This window comes from Mirounga leonina, unplaced genomic scaffold, assembly GCF_011800145.1.
Source record: "Mirounga leonina isolate KUSES-001 unplaced genomic scaffold, KU_Mleo_1.0 Mir_150, whole genome shotgun sequence".
NCBI lineage: Eukaryota > Metazoa > Chordata > Mammalia > Carnivora > Phocidae > Mirounga > Mirounga leonina.
In genome coordinates, this window is record NW_023270374.1 from 37,383,797 (window position 1) to 37,407,829 (window position 24,033).

At 50.2% G+C, this 24,033-nt stretch overlaps 1 protein-coding gene across 3 annotated transcripts in view; it reads right to left on the bottom strand.

Moving 5' to 3' along the window:
• The window catches only part of SULF2 (sulfatase 2), a 116,064-nt gene that overhangs the window by 43,083 nt on the left and 48,948 nt on the right, over nt 1-24,033 (bottom strand). The gene's annotated exons all lie outside the window — the stretch shown is intronic.

A 24,033-nucleotide genomic window follows, 5' to 3' on the forward strand; every position in this document is an offset into this window, starting at 1 on the left:
CACAGGACAGCCCCCCAGGACAAAGAATTACCCACCTCCAATGTCCGTAGTGCCAAGGCTGAAAACATCAACCAATAAACCCAATCACTCCACTTTTGGTGGTTGTTATTTGCTTAATTCGGTTTGAGTTGAGCTCTTTCACTTGCAATTAAAAGATCCAAGGAAAAGAAGATGAGATGCTTAGTGGAGGGCGGGGTTTGGCAAACCAAACCTGGGCTGCCACCTGTTTTTGTGAGTACTTTCATTGGAATGAAGCCACACCCATTTGTTTATACACCATTATGGGGACACACGCACTACAATGGCAGAATTGAGAGGTTGCAACAGAGACCACACGGCTGTAAGTCCAAAATGTTTACCATCTGGCCCCTTGCAGAAAGACTTTTCCAACCCTTGGCATTAGGAGCAAAATTCCTTGTGTGGGGTTAGGGCTCCCTTAGGGATTTGAAGCAGGGCTGGGTTTAACCTGGAGGAAGTGGGGCCAGTTACGCAGAAGTGGACTCTGAAGGGGGTCACAGCTGCGAGGGCACCCCACAGTGCAAAGGAATGACCCCATGCTGGCACAGCAGTGACAAGGACAGAGCAGCCAATCACAGGCCAGCTTTGCTTTGCATGGTCCTGATGTGCACCCGTCAGTTTCCACAGTTGAGTTGAATGGTCCCAGTTTAGCTCGCGTGGTACGTGAAGTGTAATTTTGCACTAAGTACAAACTGCGCTACTGGCCCCCCAGTCCACCAATCACTGTGTAAATAACAGACGCACAGCAGGATCAGTGGCCCAGCAGGTCGCTGCTTGCACAGCCTACTGGTGACCGGTTCCCATGCATCTGTGACTCAGTTCAGGCACAGACAACAAAGCGTGTGGTTAGGGAGCCTCCTCGTCTCCTGAAGGTAAGTCTACAAGACATGTTACAAAAGTGGACTGTGGAAGGGGAGAACTGGCCAAAAGAAATGAAAGTGCGACCAAGAAATGAAGCTAGCTGGCGTGGAAAGGCGAGGGGCAGAAAGAAGGAGTTGGAGAAGATAACACAGTGTGGGAAGCTCTCGATTCACAGCCCGACGGCGTAATCGTGGGTATAAATGAGGAAACGTGATCATGACAGAAAGGATGAAGACGTCCCAGAGGAGGTGACTGGCAAAAACACTTCACATTAAAGCGGCTCTCGGAGATAGGTCGCCACACTGAACGCTGTGTGTCCTTGGGCAACTAGTTTAATCTCCTGATGCCTCAGTTTCTCTGCTTAAAACATGGGGATGATGACAATGTCTACCTGGTGCGCTGCTGTGAGAACTAATATACATACATGTGCACACCCCGTCTTATCGCCCTTTCGCTTTCCTGAGCTTCACAGACACGGCATGATTTACGAACTGAAGGCTTGTGGAACCCGGTGTCCAGCAAGCCTACCAGCGCTCTTTTTCCCACAGCATTTTGCTCACTTTGTGTCTCTGTGTCATGGTTTGGTGATTCTTGCCATATTTCAAACTTTTTCATTATTATTATATTTATTACGGTGACGTGTGATCGGTGATTATGACGTGCTGGAGGCTCAGATGATGGTTAGCATTTTTTAGCAATAAAGTATTTTAAATTAAGGTATGTGCATTGCTTTTTTAAGACATAATGCTATTGCACACTTAATGGACCACAGTATTATGTAAACATAAGTTTTATATGCACTGGGAATAAAAAAAAATTTCATTGGACTCGCTTTATTGTGATATTTGCTTTGTGGCCGCAGTCTGGAACTGAACCGGTGATATCTGTGGGGTATGCCTGTTCTGCTTAGACCTGACACATGACATATGCCTGCTAAGTGTTGGTTCTTTATGGCTAGTGGGTCCCCCTTCCTAGCCATTGCTTGTTCTACTGATACCTTATTTATTTATTTAAAAGATTTTATTTATTTGACAGAGAGAGACAGCGAGAGCAGGAACACAAGCAGGGGGAGTGGGAGAGGGAGAAGCAGGCCTCCCGCCGAGCAGGGAGCCCGATGTGGGGCTCGATCCCAGAACCCTGGGATCATGACCTGAGCCGAAGGCAGACGCTTAACGACTGAGCCACCCAGGCGCCCCTTGATACCTTATTTAATACAGTCCCCACTGAGACGGATGTCAAAACCCACCCTCCCCACCACCAACTTTGAGGGGATTGTTAACCCCCAAGTCCTTCTGAAACCCTCCCTTCTGGTCCCGCGGGCTCGTGCAGGCAGCTCTGTGGTAGAAAGCTCTGTGCGCCTGTCCCCCTCCTAGCTGCTTTCTCCATTTGTCTGAGTTAAGTGCTGCTGGGGAGCCATTCTGAGTCTGATGGGAGAACCAGGCCCTTCTGTTATCTCTCCCAGCCCTGAATCTAACTGAAATTGCCTCACACTAATCACATTTGTGGTCTGTAAAGGCTGGGTCTTGCAGTGGCTGGATAAACCCGGCAGAGGAGGGCAGACCGAGGCAGCATCTTGGGTCCGGGGGAGTTGAAGGGTTTCTGCAACTGGAAACTAACAGGAATCCTGGGGCCATCTCTCTGTGCTGGAGAGTGGGTCCGGCGGGGATGGGGTACCATGTTGTCCTGAACATCAGGGCAGCCATGAGTTACTTCTCTGGGTAACACAGGAGGTGATATGGGAGAACAGTCAAGAGCATGTCTCTGCAGCTAGACTCTCCCCGTCACCTCCTGATCGCGGAACGGCAAGTGACTTCACCCCTCTGTGCCTTGGTGGGCAGACAGTGGCCTACTGTCATATGGAGGGAAAGAACTGACATGGGTAAGGAACCTGTGGATAGGACCTGGCATGTCCTAAGTGCCTAGCAAGTGGCAACTAGTGGGGCTCACAGCACCCAGTGCCAGTGGGCAGCTTTCTCCCTCCCATCATGGGCCATCTGGATGGAACTATCAGCAGGGCTGCTTTAAGGACACTGGCGTCTCTCAACACACAATTATCCCATACCATCTCCACCCACATCTTACATTAGCGATAATGGATAAACAACTCAGAGTCGACATATCCCAGAGTTGACTGGTTGAGTCATGCTACATTTCAGTAATTACATTCAAATAGAAATAGTTCACTAAATATTTATTCATTTTGATTTGGCAGTTTCCTCCATATTTTGGAACCAATATATCCATGCATGCATGAACACACACACACACACACACATACACACACACTTTCTTTCAGGTAACCCCTGGGAAACCACAGCCACTGCACCCCTGGTTCCTCCCAAATACAAAGGTCCCAACTGTCAATCAAGGTGCCCTTTCCCACCTACGGGATGGGTGTATGGCTGAGCTGGGCCAATCAGAGTCTACCCTGGGACTTTGAATCTTGAGCTAGGAGACTCAAAGGCAGAAAAAGGGCTGGAGTTTTGTAAGACCCCCTGAGGAGACAGGTGCTCAAAAGCTGCAACCTGGGGGCACCTCGGTGGTTCAGTCAGTCAAGTGTCCAACTCTTGGTTTTGGCTCAGGTCATGATCTCATGGGTCATGAGGTTGACCCTGCGTCGGGCTCTGCGCTCATGGGGAGTCTGCTTGAAGATTCTCTCCCTCTGCTCCTCCCCTCACTTATGCTCATTCTCTCGCTCTTTCTCTCTCTCTAATAAATCTTTAAAAAAATTGTAAAAAAAAAAATGCTGCATCCTGAATCCACAGATCCAGTGTTTGGGAATCCAAATAAAAGAGGCAAGACCATCAGGGTGATAAAGTCTCAAAAGTGACAGAAATGTGTCTTGCTTCTTCATCCTCATTTCCTTGCTCACAGTGGAAATGGCCTCCCTCTGATCTTGCTGACTCCCCTTAAGCCTTCCCAGAACCCAGTCACCCCCAAATGGCCAGGAGGACCCTTCTGAATCCAAGACCATTCTTTTTTTTTTATTTTTAAAAATTTTTATTGTTATGTTAATCACCATACATTACATCATTAGTTTTAGATGTAGTGTTCCATAATTCATTGTTTGTGCATAACACCCAGTGCTCCTTGCAGAACATGCCCTCTTTAATACCCATCACCAGGCTAACCCATCCCCCCACCCCCCTCCCCTCTAGAACCCTCAGTTTGTTTTTCAGAGTCCATCGCCTCTCATGGTTCGTCTCCCCCTCCGATTCCCCCCCTTCATTCTTCCCCTCCTGCCAAGACCATTCTTGCCATCCCCCTTCAGTGACCTGTCCACCTGTCTTGCTACCTCCGCCCATGTCTCCCACCCCTCGCCCCTCTGCTCACTCTCTTCTAGCCACTCCAGGCCTCTTCTTCCTTAAAACACACCAAACTCACTGCCACCTCAGGGCATATCGCATCTGCTCTTCCCTCTGCCTCACACATGGGCCTTCTCTCTGCTCACGTGGACTGACTCCTTCTTACCGTGATGTCTCAGATCAGACGGCACCTCCTCAGAGGAGTCGCCCTATTTCAAGGCCCCGGTCCCTCTGTACCAGGCTATCTTCTCTGTGGCCCTCAGCACCCTCGGAAATCACCTGCAGATGTGTTTGCTCTCTCGTTTGTCATCATTTCCCCACACAGGGGCCTTTCCTGGGCGCCATGGCACCTGCCCAGGACCTGGCCCGCGGTGGGCGCACAGTCATAGCTCTGACAGGGTGACCGGGTTGATGGTTTTGGGTGAGACACACAGGCCGCATGGTGCAAAGCTGCCCCTCGCCAGTGTTTTAAGCTCTCCCCACCCCTGGGAGGGTAGGAGAACTGGAGATGCCCCAACTAAATGTTTTATTAAAAGGGATTTCTATTACAGTGTCTGCAGACGAGAATGCTGGGTGTCAGCGGAGGTGGCCGGGAGGTCACCCCAGAGCCTGTGTGCAGAGCACACCCAACATGCATCGGGCCAACGGGGGCGAGTGCTCCCCAGGGGACATTGGGGGCCGTGTCTGGAGGCATTTCTGGTTGTCCCAACTAGCGGAGAGGGTGCTGGGGCCTCTAGTGGGTGGAGGCCAGGGATGTGCTAATCAGCCTCCAGGGCCCAGGGCGGCCCCCACCACAGAGCAGGACCCGACTCCACAGTGGCAAGTAGTGCCTGGGCTGAGAACCCCAGTGACTCAGAGGGGGTGCGGTGAGGCTCTGAAGGCTTGGTTTCTGGGCTCAGAGGGCCAGGTTTGAGCCCTGTCTCCTCGGGTAAGTGAGCACCCCTCCCTAAGCCTCGGTGACTTCATCTATAAAATGGGAACAGCAACAAATGAGATCATGTCTGGCCCAGAGTAAGCACTCCAAAAAAAGGAGCTGTGAGGGTTCTCAAAATATAACCTGCTTCCTTTTTTGGGGCGGGGTGGGGGTGGGGGATGAAAATGCAGTTCTCCGGAGAAATGAAAACGGGTGCTAGAAACCAGCTGTGACGCCGCCTTGGCAAATCACAAGGCCCCTCCGAGACTCCAGTGATGAGCCTGGGGAAGGCTGCTGATATGGCACAGAGGGATCAGCTGGGCACGACACTCATCTGTGAGCAATGACAGCCTGGCTGCGGAGCTGAGCCAATGACAAACAATGCTTCCCAGGGTGATTCGGAAAGGTCAGTGAAAAGTGAAGTAGAACCTTCTGGAAAGTCCATCTTTCCTGGAAGAAACCACTCCATTTCACATGCCCGGAGTTTGGGAAAGCAAAAAGGGGTCTTTGGTCTTTGTGACATCTTCTAAATTCCAGTCGTCTGTGGGCCTCTTTCCCACGTTTTGTCATCTTTAGGTATTGTTTGCACGGTCACAAACTTCCTGTTTTCCCTCAGGTCAATTCACTCGGTGCCAAGCAGGCGTTTCGAACTGGACCCTTGCTCGGTCCCCTCAACCTGCTTCTCTCCCAACATTCCAGTCAATGCCAGTTGCTCAGGCCACACACCCAGGGGGGGGGTCTTCAGCTCCTCTGTGCCCACTCACACCCACTGACGGTCTGTCATGGTGCCTCTACCTTCAGAAGGGACTCAGGACTGAGCGCTTCCCACATGTCCCTGTGACCGGCTGCGTCCCAGCCAACACCTTCCCTCACGGGGGCCTTGCTAGAACCTCCTCCCTGGTCTTGCGCTACAATAGCCAGAAACAATCTGCTAAACCACAGATCTGATAAAGCCACAGTTCTGCTCAAAACCCTGTGATGGCTCTACATTGGACCCCAAGTAAAACCCCAGAGTCCTTGGCCTACCCCCTCCCTGACCTCGTCTCCCTCACTTTGCCTCGGTCCATTCTGCTCCAGCCGCAGTGGCCTCTTCCTGTCTTCCCAAGGCTTGAAGTTCATTTCTGCCTCAGGGCCTTTGCTCTTGCTGTTCCCTCTGCACGACCGTCTTCCTCAGACCCCTGCATGGATCACTTCCTCACCTTTTCCAGGCATTTGCTTGAATACTACCTTACTGGGTTACATTCCCAACCATCCTGTTCAAATGAACTCTCCCTACCCTGGTGCTCTCTCTTCTCCTCACTGTTTCTGCACAGTATTTCTCACCATCTGACTAATTTATTTGTCTTTTGGGTTTTATCACCTGCCTGCCCCACGAGAACATCAGCTCCTCGAGGTCAGAGCTTTCTGTACTCCTTGTTTCTGCCTGTGTCCCTGTATCTAGAACAGAACTTGGGAAGCAGGAAGGCCTCAACAGACATTTGTGGTGTGAATGAGGGAATGACTGAACCTCCGAATACCCAGGTTCTGGGGGGGCCTTGGGGGATCAGGTCCCACTGAGGGAAGAGCATTCTCATTGCCCATTACATGGGGTACATCATCTTTGAGTGGAGAAGCAGGGAGAATTGTTACATTATTGTCTTTCTATTTGATTTCGTGGCATCAGTTTGAATCTGGATCTACTTAACCCACACGGGGCATGACTTCACCACGGGGTGCTCTGCAAACCTGAAGAAGGGCCCAAGGCCAGTGTCACTTAACAACGTTCTGGTACCTAAGTCCCTTTAGATTCTTAACGATTCCTGAGGACCCCAAATAGATTTATTTATGTCGGTTTTATCTAGCGATAGCTACCACGTCAAAAAACAGAGAAATTTAAAACATATTAATTCATTTAAAAATAGTAACAATAAACCTCCTTGTTAGTGTGTATTTTTAAAAATGCTAAATAGATTTTCCCCAAACAAAATAAAATCAGTGAGAAGAGCTGTACTGCTGTCTGTGTTTGCCAATCTCTCTAATGTCTGGCTTAATAAAAGGCAGCTGGATTCACGGATCTACTCCTGCGTTCAGCCTGGTGAGCTATGTTGTTTTGGTTCTGTTTCAAGAAAAATGGCCTTTTGAAATAACTGTGGGTGCGTTACACAGCCTCAGAAAACACTATACCCTTGAAGCAAATAAGGGTGAAGGGCAAATCCTGTCTCAGTATTATCATGAAGAGAGTTCTGGGTCCAAGGCTCTTGGGCCCCACTTTGAGAACTGCTAGTTTGGAGGGTAATGATGTTCCCCAACAACCCAATGAGACAGACACACCTTTTGTCTCCAGTTTACAGTTGGAGGAACTGAGGCATGGAGAGGTGAAGTCCCTTTGTGCCCAGCGTCCCACAGTGGCCGGTGAGTGGCAGGGTTGAGACTCGAACCCAGGGGGCCATCTCCACCCCCTACCTCGCCCCGCCTCCCAGCAGGATGGCACCCCCAGTCCCTGCAGATGGAAGCGCCTCCTGTCGGCTGCAGTCGGGGAGCCGGGGACACTCGTGAGGGAGAAAGGAAATAGCAAGTGAGCTGCTCAACAGCTAAAGCCAGGGGCAAGGACAGTCGGACCTCGTGATCCCGCAGACCCTGCTCCTCCATAGGCTCCAACTACCCTCCAGAGTGCTTCCTGCTGGAAGTCCAGGTGGAACAGAGATTCCACACTGAGGTCATTCCCCACGCTCCATGCTCCAAGATTTATCTGCCTGTGGACTGCTGAGGGAAGGCCACTCCCTCGCCTTTCTCAGAATGCCAGCGTGGGAACACAGGCAGGAACCAGACATCACCTCGGTCACTCTGTCCAGACGTGTAGGAGGGGTTCAAGGGGTGTTTTTGTCTTGGGAGGTAGTTGGGTGTGAGGCTGAGCATGGGCTCTGGAGCTGACAGCCCCGGTTTAAATCTAGCTATTCCCATCTGCCAGCTCAGTTTTCCCAACTATAAAATGGGGATAATAATATGCCTGCCTGACATAGGTGCTGGGGAGAGTTCAATGAGGAAACACAGGGAAAGTGCCCCCCAAATGCTGGTTGCTGTTTGTATTATAACATTATTTATCGGGATGTTGTGTATTCATTCATTCATTCATTCATTCATTCATTCATGCATGCATGCATGCATGCATGCATTCACTCATTCAGTAAACACTTAGAAGACTACTGCTTATTTGCCAGGCATGGTTCTAGGTACTAGGGACACAACCGAACAAAACAGAATAAATTGACAAACAACTAAAGCCACACCCTCATGGAGTTACGTTCCAGGATTGAGGACAGTCTGAAGCAGGGAAACAGGACCCCTGGAGGCTGTCACGGTAATTCAGGAGAGAGGCTGGGATGGTTCTAAGCAGGTGGGGGCAGAGGCCTGGGTTGGTTTTCAGGCTATTTTTGCAGTTGGAACTGCCACGGTTTGCGGATGGATTAGATGCAGTGTGGAAAAGAAGTGAGAGAAGTCAAGGACAATTTCAAGGTTTCTGTCCTGAGCAACAAGGACATCCGCCCATCACTGAGGAAGGGGGCACCAGGGGAGGGGCGGTTTCTGTGGTGGGGGTGACAAAGAACTCGAGGTCACACACATTAACCATGAGGTTCCCGTTAGCTGGGCAGATGAGGTGGAGACGGAGTGGGCAGCCTGGAGGTATGCATTCAGGTTCAAGGGCAAGGTCTGGGCTGGGAGGAGAAATGTGGGGTCGTCAGCATTTCGGTGGCATTTGGATCTGTGGAACTCCACGAGATCACCCAGGGAAGGGGTTCTCAATCTATAGATCCCTGAACGGGGATGGGAAAACGCCATCTGTATTGATTTTCATGACCCCCTTACTACTCTCTCCCATAATGAAAGAAGGCAACAAATCAGAATAACAGCACTAACTGTGCCTCTGTCACCAACAGAAGTCACAGGTGTTTTCCTATCATGCTACAGGTAACCAGACATCTCGAGATATCACTGAAGTCAGCACTAAATCATGCGAGTTATCAGACCCATCAGTTACCCCCCCAAAACCACGACATCACATCATTTAAAGTGTGAAGAAGCATACCCATCACAGGTTATAAAGTATTTTGATACCACTGGCTTCTTTTGTAATCCCGTGTGTTTCCTTCTTTGCATTTAATTTGAGCGTATTCTGAAAAGGATCTACACAAATGCCGAGGGGGACACGTGGCTCTCAGAGAGGTAAAATCCCCAGGGAGGGAAAGAGTATTGCTAGAGAAGAGGGCCCTGCGCTCCCGAGGAAGGGGTCAGGATGATGGGCCACCAGCCTAGCAGATGGAAAGGGGCTGCAGGTGGGTTAGGAGGAGGACCCAGCAGGAAGCCAGACGTAGGAAGCATTTCCAGGAGTGTGGCGGGATCAGCTCAGCTCCCGCTGCTAAGGATGATGATGGTTCCTTCTCCAGGATGAGCGAGCATGCTGACCACAGTCCCCACCAGGCATTATCACTTTTGAAGTACAGCTCAGCTTCTGCCCGGCCCAACGCTTTGAGCCCTAGAGCTGGGAGTGTATTGGGCTCAATTATTTCCCGGTCACTAGTTTATGTAAGAAGGGGCACATGTGGTATGATTCCATGCCTGCAACCTTCCCTCTGCTCTGGAGTACATCAGCTCCCTTTCTTCCTCCTCCCCTGGGAGAGTGCCTACATAATTTACAACCAGGCCCACAAACTCAAATGGGAGTCAGGTGCTCCGGTAAAGTGAATGGAACGGACCGAGGATAAGAGGAGAGGTGTGGGGGCGCCTGGGTGGCTCAGTTGGTTAAGCGACTGCCTTCGGCTCAGGTCAAGATCCTGGAGTCCCGGGATCGAGTCCCGCATCGGGCTCCCTGCTCGGCGGGGTGTCTGCTTCTCCCTCTGACCCTCTTCCCTCTCGTGCTCTCTGTCTCTCATTCTCTCTCTCAAATAAATAAATAAAATCTAAAAAAAAAAAAAAAAAGAGGAGAGGTGTGCAGAGAATGGCGATTCTAGCCATGCCTGTGAAGTCTCAGAATCTGCGGTGTCACCCCAGTGCCCCTGTGCCGCTTCTCTCCACAGAAGCAGAATTACTAGCTGGGTCCAAGGCTAGCAGAATGGAGGTGACATTCTCAGCCTCCCTCACTGCGGGAAGCGGCCATGACCGACTTTTGGAGGAGATGTAGGTGGGTGGAAGTGGTGTGAGTTCTGGTAATGCGCCTACAGAAAGTGGGGGGTGCCTCCCCCTGTATCTTCGACTTCCTGCTGGCTGGCTGTGGACGCGGTGAGCCATTCTGGACACGGGCAGCCCCCCAGGATGGTGGGGCAACATCACAGAAGGAGCCTGGGCACCAACACCAGGCCTGCCAGATCAGCCCTAGGCTGTTAGTGCCCAAACTGTCAAAGGAGAGAAAAATAAGCACTCTAAACCACTGCTCTCTGGGGACTGAAACACCTTTAGCTGTACCTATATTCTAGCAAATACCGGGGGGAGCTGTGACACAAATCCAGCTGGCGACTGCCATCTAGGAGGGGACAGCAAGCCTTTTTCTGCCAACGCTCAGACTGTAAGTAGTTTCGCTCTGCAGCCATGTGGTCTCTGTTGCAATTGTTCAACTCTGCCACAGCAGAGCATAAGCAGCTGTAGACAATACGTGAACGAAAAAGCTGTGTTCTAATAAAACTTTATTTATAAAAACAGAAAACACATTTCTGTGGGCTGCAGTCTACTGACTCCTACTGTCCAGGAATTTTGCTAATATTTGGCCAGTTCATTTTTTTTTTTTTTTTTTTGAGAGACAGAGTGCACACGAGTGTGTGGGGGAGGAGCAGAGAGAGAGCGAGGGAGGGGGAGGAGCCCAACTCAGGGCTCGATCTCATGACCCTGAGATCATGACCTGAGCCGAAATCAAGAGTCAGATGCTTAACTGACTGAGCCACCTAGGCGCCCCCCCACCTCCTCTTTTAAAGCAAAGTTTGGAACCTGAACTTTTTGGTGAAGTTTCCAGATTTTAAACGACACCTTATAATTCAAACAGAACGTATTTGGGGTTAAAGTGTGAACTCGGGCTGTTGGCTGCTATTTTGCAAGACCCACATGTGGTCCCAAGGGGTGCAGAATAGAGGCTGAACTGGTCCCGGCCAAGGTTCAATCTCACCGCCGCTGCCCACAGGAGGGCCCTGGGTTGTGAGACCTTCATCATCCATCCTTTGGCTTTGGGGGCTCCTGATCTGGGCAGGGGAAAACAATCCCACTAACTTTCTGGGGGTGGAGCTGGGGTCTCCTGAGGTACAAGAGATAAATGAGAAGGAAATGCTTTTGCAAACTCCAGAGCACTATAAATATTAGATGCAAAATGCCACAGGACTGAAGTCTTTGTTTTTTTGGCAGACAAATTGGCTGGGGAAGCAGGGCTGGGAAGAAAGGCATTAAATAAACCCTGAGCCCCAAAGCTCTTAGGGCTGGGGCATTTCTGATATTCTGTAACTGGATCCTTTTAACTTTGGGCTGCTTGCAAGGTTACAACATGAGCCTCTTTCTTCTGCTTTTGAAAAGACACCAAACGCAAATTGCTGCACAAAGTGATAAATCAATGCCGTGAAAGTTTGGGAAGCCAGAGATGGGATCTTGCTGAACTGAGAACTGTGGGAAAGCAAACGAGGAAGGTGGGGGCATAATTACACGCGAAGGAGGCATCTTGTGCTGGAAGCAGAGAGAGCTGGGAGAAATGCCCTCCCCCCACTTGCCCCTTGATGGGGGGAAAGCTGGATTTGGGTTTCTATAGTAGACATCTGCTTTATTTTTCTGCCCAGCATCCATTCTCCTGTCTTTTGGTAACTGTGCCTTCTGAGGTACCTATTCAAGTGAGACTGTTTCTGGCTCCCGGTTCCTGGGCTAGGCACCTGACCTGGGGTTTGCCAATCATGGTGTCTCCCTTCCCCTGGCCTCTGGGGTTGGCCAGTCAGGGTGTCCCCCCTCCCCTGGCCTCTGTGATTGGGTAAGGGAGGGGCATATGACCCTCGCTGAGCCAATGAAAGCCTCCCCTGAGACTTTTGCTGGAGCACTGGGAAGAGGCTCTTTCAGCCAGGGTCACTACTACGCCGGTGGGGTGGGACCTGTGAAGGCCATCTTAACGTCACAAAGCAGAATCATCCTAAGCATAAAGCTAACCCAAATGAAAGAAAATCCAAGAAGCTGAAAGACGGGTTCTGGTGACAATGTTTGAGTGCTGGGACTGAGCTACATTTGCCTGGACTAATTGCAATTATATTTCTGAATGCTGGAAAGGGGAGACAGTAATCCAAATTCCATTTTGTTCTCATTTTCTGCTTACTTCAAGCCTAAGGCCGAAGAGTCATCTGTTCATTCAAATCTTTACTGGGTACCCAATACCTGCCTGGCACTGTTCTTGGACAGGAGGATACAGCAGTGAACACAATAAATTCAAAACACCTGACATAATTTCAAGGGGATGATAATAATGAATTCAAAACACCTGACATAATTTCAAGGGGACGATAAATCCTACAAAGGACATAGAGCAGGGTATCATGGTAGAGAGTGACAGGGGTTGGAGAGGGCTAATTCATGCAGGGAGGTCAGGGAAGCAGCAGGGATGTTAGAGACAGAAGGTGAATGATGACAAGAAACAAGCTGTGTGAGCAGTGCTCTCGGCAGATGCAACCACAAGTGCAAAGGTCCTGGGGCAAGTGTGAACTTGGAATGTTTGAGGAACAGCAAAGAGGCCAGGCAGTCTGAGTGTTGTCAGAAAGGAAGAGAGGTAGGAGATGTGCACAGAGAGGGGAGCTAAGAAAGGCCTTGGCAGCTCTAGCAAGGAGCTGAGTTTATTCTAAGGGCATCGGGCAGCCAGTGGAGGGTCTTGTGCAAGGGGTGACACGATTAGAATGGCATTTTTCAAAGCTTCCTCTTGGTGCCGGGTGTGGAGGAGGAATGGCTAATCACTGGGGAGAGGCAGGGACCAGAGTGAAGGCCTAGGGTTGCTCCTGCCTGTTTGCGGCAAGCTCATTGCTACTGAGGAAGGCTGAGCTGTCACAGTGTTGAGGTGTGGAGGGCAGGCTGCTTGGGCCTCGAATTACAGGCTGCCCTTGGTCCCCCACTCCTTGGGAGGGTCACGGACCTCCAGCCAAGGAGGTTGGGGCCCATCCAAGCCCTGGAAACTTGATGAGCTGGGCACGGCGGGCTTCCCTATGGCACCGGTGACAAGTTTTATCGCTGCTGAGTCAGCATCAGGAAGGGCGGTATTTGAAAATCTTTCTGCCCCTTTTAAAGCATGGTTTTGTCCAGAAGGATAGAACGGGTGGGGGGCTGGGGGAGGGGTGGGGAGGAAACCCACAACAGACTCTTAGAACAAGGCCTGGGGAGACTGTCAATCATTGGATATTTATCACCTTGGAGGAAGGTGACACTAAGCTGATGCTTTGAAGAGGAGCTCCCAGTGCCATGAGGCTGATGTCCATTTCTATGACAAATATTTTGTAACACTCCCTTATTTTCCTGAAAGAAAACTGCAGGTGACAAAAACTACCTAGGCACATTTTTATTTCCCCCCCAAAATCAATACAATGCCGTAATTACAGCCTGTAAGAAGAATAAAAGGAAGGCAATTTATAACAAAGAAAAATTTCCGTATGAACTTTTGAGCCCATCCATCAAGGAGACGCGATGGAGTCGTCAGGTGGCACCTAGACACGGATTCAGAGGCCTGTGAGAGACTGATGCAGGCTGGGTGGGCCCGCGGCACTCGCAAGCCAAGTGCTTCTGGTGGCCCTGCCCTCAGTGCTGAGACTTTCAGGAATGTGGGATAACTCCTGGAAAAGCTTTGCATTCAAGTATGATATTCCTTCCATTTACTGACCACTCACATTCCTGGAAAATTCAGAGGATCCTAAAACTGTGCAGAATACCTCCGGTGGTTATGCATAAAAAGGACTTAGGATCAAGGCTCAGATCACAATACATGTAAAAGAATCCATTCATATAATGATCTGGTGGAAGACTCGGAAGCCGCATAGAACAAAAGGGAATTTGGGAGCCCCATCGGGCTCTCCCTCGCACAACAGGCCACAGAAGGTCCCTGGTTCCTGCCCCTCGGACTCTAAGCAGCATCCCCAACTTTGACAACCACCAGAAACACTTTCACAGATTTTGGCCCCTAGGGGGCAGTGTGTTCCCTTGGGAACCACCGGTTAAAAAAAGTTTGTAACCAGTGGCCTGTGGGCTGAATCCATCCCACAGGTGTGTTTGCTTTGGGTCTGCCTGCTGTTTTTATTTATTTATTTTTTAAAGTAGAGCAAACAGTCTGCATCTGAAATCTGGACAATTTGATGTAAAAATCTGGGTGTCACACTTCTGACAAATGGGAAGATCTGGCACCTCTGGGCCCATCTATCATCCAATGGGCACCTCTGCCTGGGCTCTGTGGCGTTGCCCCCTTCCCCGCCCGGCCCCTCCAGGCGCTAGGGTTTGGTTTCTCTGGGCAGAAAAGGGCTCACGCAGGCATGGTGGAGAGCGGACTCCTCCGTGGCCTTGGGAGGGCTGACACAGAGGGGCGCCCCGTTCCCCTTCCTTTGCTGAAAGCTCTCTCCCCATGACGGCACAGATGTGTTCTGCTGGAAGTGACCTGCTGGCTACGGGGTGGGATGTGCCAGGTGCTCAGAGAAGGAGGCCCTGGCCGTGGACAGGTGGGACCCACAGGCCCAGGCCGTGGACAGGTGGGACCCACAGGCCCACAGGCCCCTGGGTAGCTGCCCCGTGCTCCTGAAAGCCTGACCCGTGGCCCAGCCTCAGGGCGGCCTGGGAAGGAACCAGATCATGGAGCTCGGGCCTCAGGGGAAACACCGCAGGAAGAAGGAGGGGATGCACCCACCTAATGTGAGGATTAAGGAAGACGAATCGTGTAAAGCGCCTGGCACGGTAAGGGCTCAATAGGCACAGCTTGCATTTTAAAATTACTGTCGTTGTCGTCGTTCTTTTTATCTTCTGAAAGGTCTGTGTCCCCCTCCCCAAAATTTTGCTTGAATTACACTCTACCCCAAGGCCGTCCAAGAGGACTTTTTGTGACGACAGAAAACAGTCTATATCTGCACCATCCACTCAGACACCCACGTGTGCCCAATGGGCACTCGAAACGTGCCTAAGATGACTAAAAAACTGAGTTTTTTTTAATTTTAAGATTTTATGTATTTATTTCACAGAGAGAGAGAGAGTGAGAGCAGGAACACAAGCAGGGGGAGTGGGAGAGGGAGAAGCAGGCTTCCTGCTGAGCAGGGAGCCTGATGAGGGACTCGATCCCAGGACCCTGGGATCATGACCTGAGCCGAAGGCAGACGCTTAACGACTGAGCCACCCAGGCGCCCCTAAAAAACCGAATTTTTATTTTGACGTAATGAACTTAAAGTTAGTTCCCAGTGACCAGTGGCCGTGCTGGGCCCAGCAGCTCTAGTGTAGACCCTTCTAGAATGTTCAGGGGAGTTGCAGTTCACGCCAGGGAGAGACTGCAAAAGGTCACATTTAGCCTGAAAACTCCCTCAAACCCTTGGAGACCTGTAGGCAGGCTTTACACATCCACCCAACATAGCATCCTGCTTCTCACTTTTATTTGACTTCCGCGATTATTTTAATGCCCACCAAAGTTAGCGACTTCCTGAGTGAAATAAAAGTTAGAGACCCTGCGAGAGGATCCATAGCAAGTTGCCCACGGGCTGGGCGGCCACCACGCGCCATGCTTAGGACCCCAGTGGACGGCGAAGGGGGAGGCAGCAGGCTTTTCTGAGAGTCCTTGGTTGTCTGCAGGGTTTGCTCATTTAAAGATTTTATTTATTTATTTATTTATTTATTTGACAGAGACAGAGACAGCGAGAGCAGGAACCAAAGCAGGGGGAGTGGGAGAGGGAGAAGCAGGCTTCCTGCTGAGCCAGGAGCCCGATGTGGGACTCGATCCCAGGACCCTGGGATCATGACCTGAGCCGAAGGCAGTCGCTTAACCAACTGAGCCACCCAGGCGCCCAAGGGTTTGCTCGTTTAATGCAAGATTATGCAGCTTTAATGGAGGTTAACGTGTCACTGCGGGGATTAAATCAGGTGGTCTGCAGGAAAGAACCCAGCTGAGGTGGGTTGACTTGCGTCCCCCAAAATATACGTTCAAGTTCTAACTCTGGGTACATGGGAACGTAACTTTATTTGGAAATAGGGCCTTTGTAGACGTCATCGAGTTAAGACGGGGTCATACGAATTAGGGCGGGGCCTCATCCAGTGACTGGTGTCCTTAGAAGAAGAGGGGAATTTGGACACGGACACGCACGGGAGAAGGCTGTGTGCAGAGAGAGAGGGACCCTCGGGGAGGCAGAGCCGGGAGCAGTGCAGCCGCAAGCCAAGGAACGGCAAAGATTTCCAGCAACCCCCAGTAGCTGGAGGAGACAAGGAAGGATCCCCCCCAAGAGCCATCAGCGGGAGTGTGGCCCCTGCTGACACTGGATTTGGGGCTTCTGGCCTCCAGAACGGTGAGAGAATAGAATTCTGTTGTTTGAAGCCAGGCAGTTTGTGGGGCTTTGTTACAGGGGCCGCAGGAAACCCTTACACCAGCTACCAGCTGCCGAGTTGGGGACGGAGAGGGTCTGCGCTGGAGTGTCGCCTGGGGGCAGAGAGGAGTCTCCACCCATCAGCCTCACACCCAGCTTCTGAAAAGTTGGGAAGCAGGACCACCCGCTTCCTGTCTTTCCAAGTGGCCCCTTTCTCTTCCAGCCCCAGGGAGCCCCCCTCCCAGATGTGTGGGCACTGGTCACATGACCCTCAAGGGTGGGGTCATAGCAAAGGCACTGGGTAACATACACATACGTTGTAACTCCACTGCACAGATGGGGAAACTGAGGCTGGAGGGGGCCAGGTCTCAGCTCAAGGTTACAAAGGAGTTAGAAGCAGAACCAAGTTCTCTAGACTCCTGCACCAGTGTTTTACTTGTTTTGAAACTTAAAGATCTTGGAGAAAGGAAGTCCCCCCTGAAATCTGAGTTTGAAGAAATTCAGCTTGAAGATGAACGTGGATGTGACACACGTGTCCCTCTTAAGGACACCCTGGGCCAGCCTGGGCCCTGGAGGGCTGCCTGACTCCTGTCAGCATCCCGAAGGTGGGTCTACTTTGCGGGGCGAGTGAACACGCTCTGTGGTCACACCCCCAGGCCGGAGAGAGGGGGCAGCTGGACAAGGGAAGAAGGGAGCTGTGTGTGCAAACGTGTGTGTGCTCACTTGAGGGGAGGGGAAGGGAGCGGGGAGCACAAACAGGAGAGAGGCCAAGCACAGAGAAGGCTGCCATTGTGAAGGCGGGACAGCTGCACCAGGAGCCCCCGAGGAGGCGCCCACAGGAAGAATCCAAGTCCTTTCTTCTGTGTGTGTGCAGAAGGGCCCAGAAGAAAGGAGGAGGGGCTGAGATGGTGGGGGTGGGGAGAAGCGAGCCGGGAGAGAAGAGAGGGGTATAGAGAGATGGGGAGGGTGGTGGTGGGGGCTGCTGGCTCTGGACAGAACACGCAGACTCATCCGCTCGTCCTGCCATGACTCGCCGCTCGCCAAAGACGGGGCGCACCCTCTTGCAGGCACGGGGGTGCGGAGGGCACAGCTGTCCCCCCTTCCATGGAGCGGGCGTCTCAGAAGGGAGGCGACCAGCGAGAGCAGTGGCAGAGCCCACGTTAGTGCTGGAGAGGGCCAGAGAGCCGGGCTGAGCAGGAGCCAGGCCAGGGAGTCCTGAAGGGGCGGACGGGGACATCCCTTAGCTTGGGAGGCTGGACAACAAATATACAGATAGATGTTAAGCGGTGACGAGAGCTCTGAAGGAAAATAAAGCAGGGTGAGGGGATAAAGAGGGGACAGGAACCCTCTTTTGGATGCGCTAGTCAAGGAAGGCTTCTCTGAGGAGGCGATAATTAAACAAAGATCTGAGGGAAGTGAGTGAATGGGCCATGTAGATATGTAGGGAAGAAGTTTCTAGAAAAGGAAAGAATAAGCACAAAGTCCCTTGAGGGGGCGCCGGGTGGACTGTTTGAGAAACAGGAAGGAGTAGAGCAACGGAGGGGGAGGACAGGAGGTGAGGTGGTCAGGAGGTGAGGGGCAGGGGGGCGGATCATCAGGACCCCGAGGTGACTGTGGGGGGCCCATGGGGGCACTGCAGGCAGAGGAGAGACAGGATCCCTCGGGCCACTGAGGCGGGAACGGAGCGCAGCGGGTGAGGACAGGAGCGGCGTGCAGGGAGGAGAGGGCTGTGCCATGCAGGCGAGACATGGTGGCAACTCCAGGAAGGGTGGTGGCGGGTGAGCTCTGGAATATCCCGAAGAGAGCGCTGGCGGGATTTGCTGATGACTAGATGTGGCGTGACAGCAAGGAAGAAAAGCAGGGACGACACGAATGTTCCGGAATCCTGGAGCCGCCAGGGGAGACCATGGGACACGTTCGGGGAGGGGGACGCGATCAGGAGGCCGCTTCGCACACGTCAGGTTTGAAATGCCAGGCGCGGGTCCAAGGGGAGATGGTAAGTAGGCAGCTGGAAGCTGGGGTTCAGGTTCAGTGTGGGGTTCAGGGCAAGAGGATAAAGGCAGATCAAACAGAGTGGTGGAAAGAGGGAGGGGTGAGGATTCTTCCACAAAAAGAAACAGAGGAAGGCACCTGAGCACCAATCCTCACATCTGCGCAGTCCTACACACGCACGCACGCAGTGAGTCTTGCCAGGGATGCCACCATGCCCAGGGCCGCCTTCCTGGCCTCTTGTGCGAGAGGCAGCAGGTTGCCCCAGCCTCACTAATACCTCATGTGCCCTGCCAGGGCCGGCGTCATGGCCCAGACCCCCTGCCCCCCAAGTGAGGGCGGCCGCCCAAGGTGGACAGCCAAGTAGTGCAGAGCCTCAGCTGACCTCCCTCCCCAGCTTTGTGTGAGCAGAAGAGTGAAAATAATTGGGGTGCTCAAGGCCAAATTTCCAAACAGCTCCAACTGGGGGCCCTGATGTAGTCTGGGCTTGTAGTGAGAGGCCTCCCCCCAACCCCCGGTGCATTCTAGAACATGATGAGGGAGGGGCTGAAAGCTCACCACCAGTGCCCACATCCCTACAAAAGTCTGTACCAGATGGCAGAAGCTGGGCACGGAGACCACCTCAGAACTGCCAGGCTCAGATGGTAGCGTGGAACGAGAAAAGCGTCATCCCAACGAGAAGACAATGGGCACTTCTGTCTAATTTGCCAGCAAGCGCCAGAAAAGGTGTCCTCCCCCACCCTGCCCCCCCGCAAAGCAGTGTAGTGGAAATCTGTGATTGCCACCTCAGTACGTTCTCCTTCCTCCTCATTCCCACAGTCCTTGATTTCCGCTTTGCTGGAAGTCACCAAATTGCTCGTGGGCAGTGGAGTTGCCCATGTGTGTTCCCACTGCTAATGTGTGGGACTCGGTTTCCCCACATCCCCACCAACCTTTGGTGTGATGGGGCCTCTGCGTATTTGCTATGGCCACTGTTGCCTTCATTTGCATTTTGCTGATTACCAGAGGGATTGAGCACGTGCTGCCAATTTTAATCCATGTGCACAACTTATTTTCACCATCCAAGCTGATCTATGGCAACATTCCTGGGAACACTGCTCTGGGGTGGGTCATGCGATGCTATGCTCCTTGTGTAAATCATCACCACCATCAGGGCTAACACTGCTTAAGGGCTTACTGTGTGTCACTGTTCTAACATTTCATCCCCACAAAACCCTAGGAGCTAAGTAACATTCTTATCCTTCCTCGAGGTAACCAAGACTAAGAAGTTAAATAACGTGTCCAAATTCACTCAGTTAGAAAGTGGTGGAATCAGGATTTGAACCTAGGCAGAGTCCTTGCTCTTAACTGCTTTGCAAAGAGCTGGGAGGAATCTCATTGCCAGAACACTACAGAACTTGACCCATGGGTATGCAACGCGAGCGAGCACACTCAGGCAGCTGACATGTGCTAAAAGTTGACTGAGTACCTTTTGTAGAAACTGAGGATGCAATTCATCCCTTTCAGGGTGTTTATAATTGAGATCCCAGTCCCCGGGGACAGAGGAAGCCAACATACAGAAATTCCCAAGAACAAACTGGTATTTATCCTTCTTCTACTTTGCATGTCTCACTTCGTCCTTTGTCTGTCTCTACTGCAAGCATGGGGTAGCAGAAAGTAAGATGTTTGCCAAATGAAAACGCCAATCTTGTAAAAGATGCCAGGTTTTGTAAAATTAATTAAAGGGATGCTGGAGGATAGCTCGAAGCACACGCAAATCCATTGACAAACAATATTCTGATCCATGAGGTAACTGAAGAAGAGGCCGCTGGAAAGGATGAGGAGATAGTAAGTACTTCCTGGGGGTAAGATTCAGAAGTCAGAGGATTTAGAGAGGCCCTTGGGAAAACTGACCAAATCCCAAATGCTTCTGCAAAAATGACCTGTTATGATTTTGCTGTGCAAACTGCAGGTTCTGTAAAGGACATCACATTCTGTTATCGCTTCAATTTGTTGGACAAGTCACCCCCCCCCCCAACTATCCCTTCACCAACCCACTTGCTTAAAGAATCAACCCATTAGTCACCATCACAACATAACATTTGTTGCTATGAGATACATCAAATAAGGTAATTTTCAAAATTTTGTAGTTTTTTTTTCCAAGATAAAAGGCCCAACTAAACGCACTAAAAGCACTATTTACATGATATGTTGGCCCACAGTTGGTCCACTACTGAAGGAACGTTTTTCTGGTTTCAATCTTGCACAGTTCAGGCTGATCTCTTGTAGTTGAAAGGGGGTCACACACAAGTGGTTGTGAACTGTTACTATAGTTTGATAATCTTCCCTCAGTATCCGCTGTCATCTTCTCCTACAGAAAGGAATTTCTAGCTGGGAAAATGGTCACCCAGAGTGGAGACTGCATTTCTTAGGTTCCTCTGCAGTCACATGTGCTCATGTTACTCATTTCTCATCAATGAGATACAAGGAGAAATGCAAAGCAGCTGAATCTCTGATCAATTTAGTAACACCTAAATAGATAGAGCAAAGGCTAATAGACCTAAAGAGAGAGACAGATGGCAATACAATGATAGTAGGGGACTTTAATACACCACTTTCATCAACGGATAGATCATTTAGGCAGATAATCGTAAGAAAACATTGGCCTTAAATGACACGGTAGACCAGATGAACTTAACATTTACAGACCATTCCATTCCCAAGGAACAGAACACACATTCTTCCCAAGTGCACATGGAACATTCTCCAGGACAGATCATATGTGGGACCACAAAACAAGTCTTAACACATTTAAGAAAACTGAAATCGTATCAGGCATATTTTCCAACCACAATGTATGAAACTAGAAATCAATCACAAGAAGAAAACTGGAAAATTCACAAATATGGGGAGAGTCAACAACATGTTACTAAAACAACCACTGGGCCAAACAAGAAACCAAGAGAAATTTTAAGAAAATACCCGAGACAAATGAAAATGGAAAGAAAACATCCCAAAGTGTATGGGATGCAGCAAAAGCAGTTCTAAGAGGGAAGTTCATTGGGATAAATGTTTACATCAAGAGACAAGAAAAATCTCAAATAAACCACCTAACTTTACACCTCAAGGAACTAGGAAAAGAAGAACAAAGCCCAAAGTTAGTAGAAGGGAGAAAATAACAAAGATTATAATAAAAATAAATGAAATAGAGACTAAAACAACAGAGAAGATCCATGAGGCTAAGAGCTGGTTCTTTGAAAAGATCCACCAAATTGACAAATCTTTAGCTAGACTCACCAAGAAAGAGAAAGGACTCAAACAAAACCAGAAATGAGAGGTGTTATACAGAAATACAAAGGATCATGAGACTACTATGAGGAATTATGCACCTACAAATTAGACAGCCTAGAGGAAATGGATAAATTCCTAGAAAGATACAACTTACCAAGACTGAATCATGAGCAATTAGAAAATGAATAGATCATTTACTAGTAAGGAGATTGAGCCAGTAATCTAAAACCTCCCAAAAAACAAAAGTCCAGGACCAGAGGGCTTCATCGGTATGTTCTAACAAACATTTAAAGAAGAATTAAGGGTGCCTGGGTGGCTCAGTTGGTTAAGCATCTGCCTTTGGCTTGGGTTGTGATCTCAGGGTCCTGGGATCGAGTACTGCATTGGGTTCCCTGCTCAGCAAGGAGTCTGCTTCTCCTTCTCCCTCTGCCTGCTGCTCCCCTCTGCTCGTGCTCTCTCTCAAATAAATAAACAAAATCTTAAAAAAAAATAAAGAAGAATTAATATCAATCCTTCTCAAATTCCTCCAAAAAACAGAAGAGGAGAAAACCCTGTTAGACTCATTCTATGATACCATAACCAGACAAGGACACCACAAGAAAAGGAAATTATAGGCCAATATCCCTGATGAACAGAGATGCAAAAACCCTCAACAAAATATGAGCAAACTGAATTCAACAATACAATAAGAGGATTACATCCCATGATCAGGTGGGATTTACTCAAGGGATGCTAGAAGGGTTTACCATATGCAAGTTGATCTATGTGATATACCACATGAAGAAAATGAAGGATAAAAACCATACAAGCATCTCAACAGATGCAGAAAAAAACATTTGACAAAATCCAACATCTATTTATGATAAAAACTCTCAACAAAGTGGGTACCCTCAACATACTAGAGGCCCTATAAGACAAGCCCACAGCTAACGTCACACTCAACAGCGAAAAACTGAAATCCTTTCCTCTAAGATCAGATCTGAAGTTTTCTACACAGACCTTCTGGTCAGATGTTCTAAAGGCGGAGTGTGAGCTACATTCTGCCTTCAGACAGCCTTTGTTTGGCCCCTACGGTACATTTTTAAAAAAATTGAGTTCGGCAACTTTTTTTTTTTTTTTTTAATATCAGCAGATTTCAGCTAAAAATTCGGTGAGAAATATTTGAAAGTTGGTACCACTGAACACAAAACAAATGGCTATAATTATCTGGACCTGAGTGGCAGACGCCCCTTCCAATAGGAGCCCTCTGGTCTGCTGCAGGACCTCTGTCCCGATTCTTCTATTTATATTCAGGTCCCCACAACTACCTGGGAGTGTACCTGTGGAAAATTCTGACACCTGCGGTTTTCTGTAGAGACCCAGGAACCAACAGGCTTATGTGTATAGGATCGAGGCCTTCCTGGTTCTCTCAGGAGGATCCCCTTTCTGGGTGATTATGGCAGGAGAATCAATCTGCAAGGAGACACACCTGCCTCTTGATCCCCACCACCCCAATGGGCCCCACCAGCCACATGTGTATCCGAGGAGAAGCCCCCCCAGTCTGGAAGGCTGCTTCATCTCTGAACTGAGTTGAGGGAGACGTCGATCCTTCCCTCCTGTCACTCCCACCAAACAAGCCCCTTGTCCCTCGGACACAACTTCCCCGGGGTAGCAATATCTCAGGCACGATGTCTGATTTCACGACTGCCTTGGTTCCTTACCCAAGGTGGGGAGTATTCACTTCTTAACAATTCAATTTAATTGGGTTTGGAGGATTTTGCGTGGTGCTAGAGGTAAGTGTTTTCACTGTGTCTTTGTCCCAGGCCTGGCGGGTGAGCCTTGGGAACCGACCAAGGTACCTCCCGCAAGACAGACAGGAAGCCCCACTCGCTCTGGGTCCACCCCCCCACCCCCGCCCTCCCGAAATAGCACACCGCCACACTGACCACAGGAGAGATGGAGCGTGCTGGGGAGTGCAGACAGCCAAGTGTAGACAAACCGTCCATGTCAACTCCCGGGCCAGTCTGCAGAGGGGCCACACAGTCCCACATATGCTTCTCTCCATTTTCCACACCAATTTTCATCCCCACCCCCACCCCAATGTTCTGGAACCTTCTTCCATACTGATGGTCCGAAGTCAACAAATCGGTCCCCAACATAACCCACGGTGAATGCAAATTGTGCATAAGTA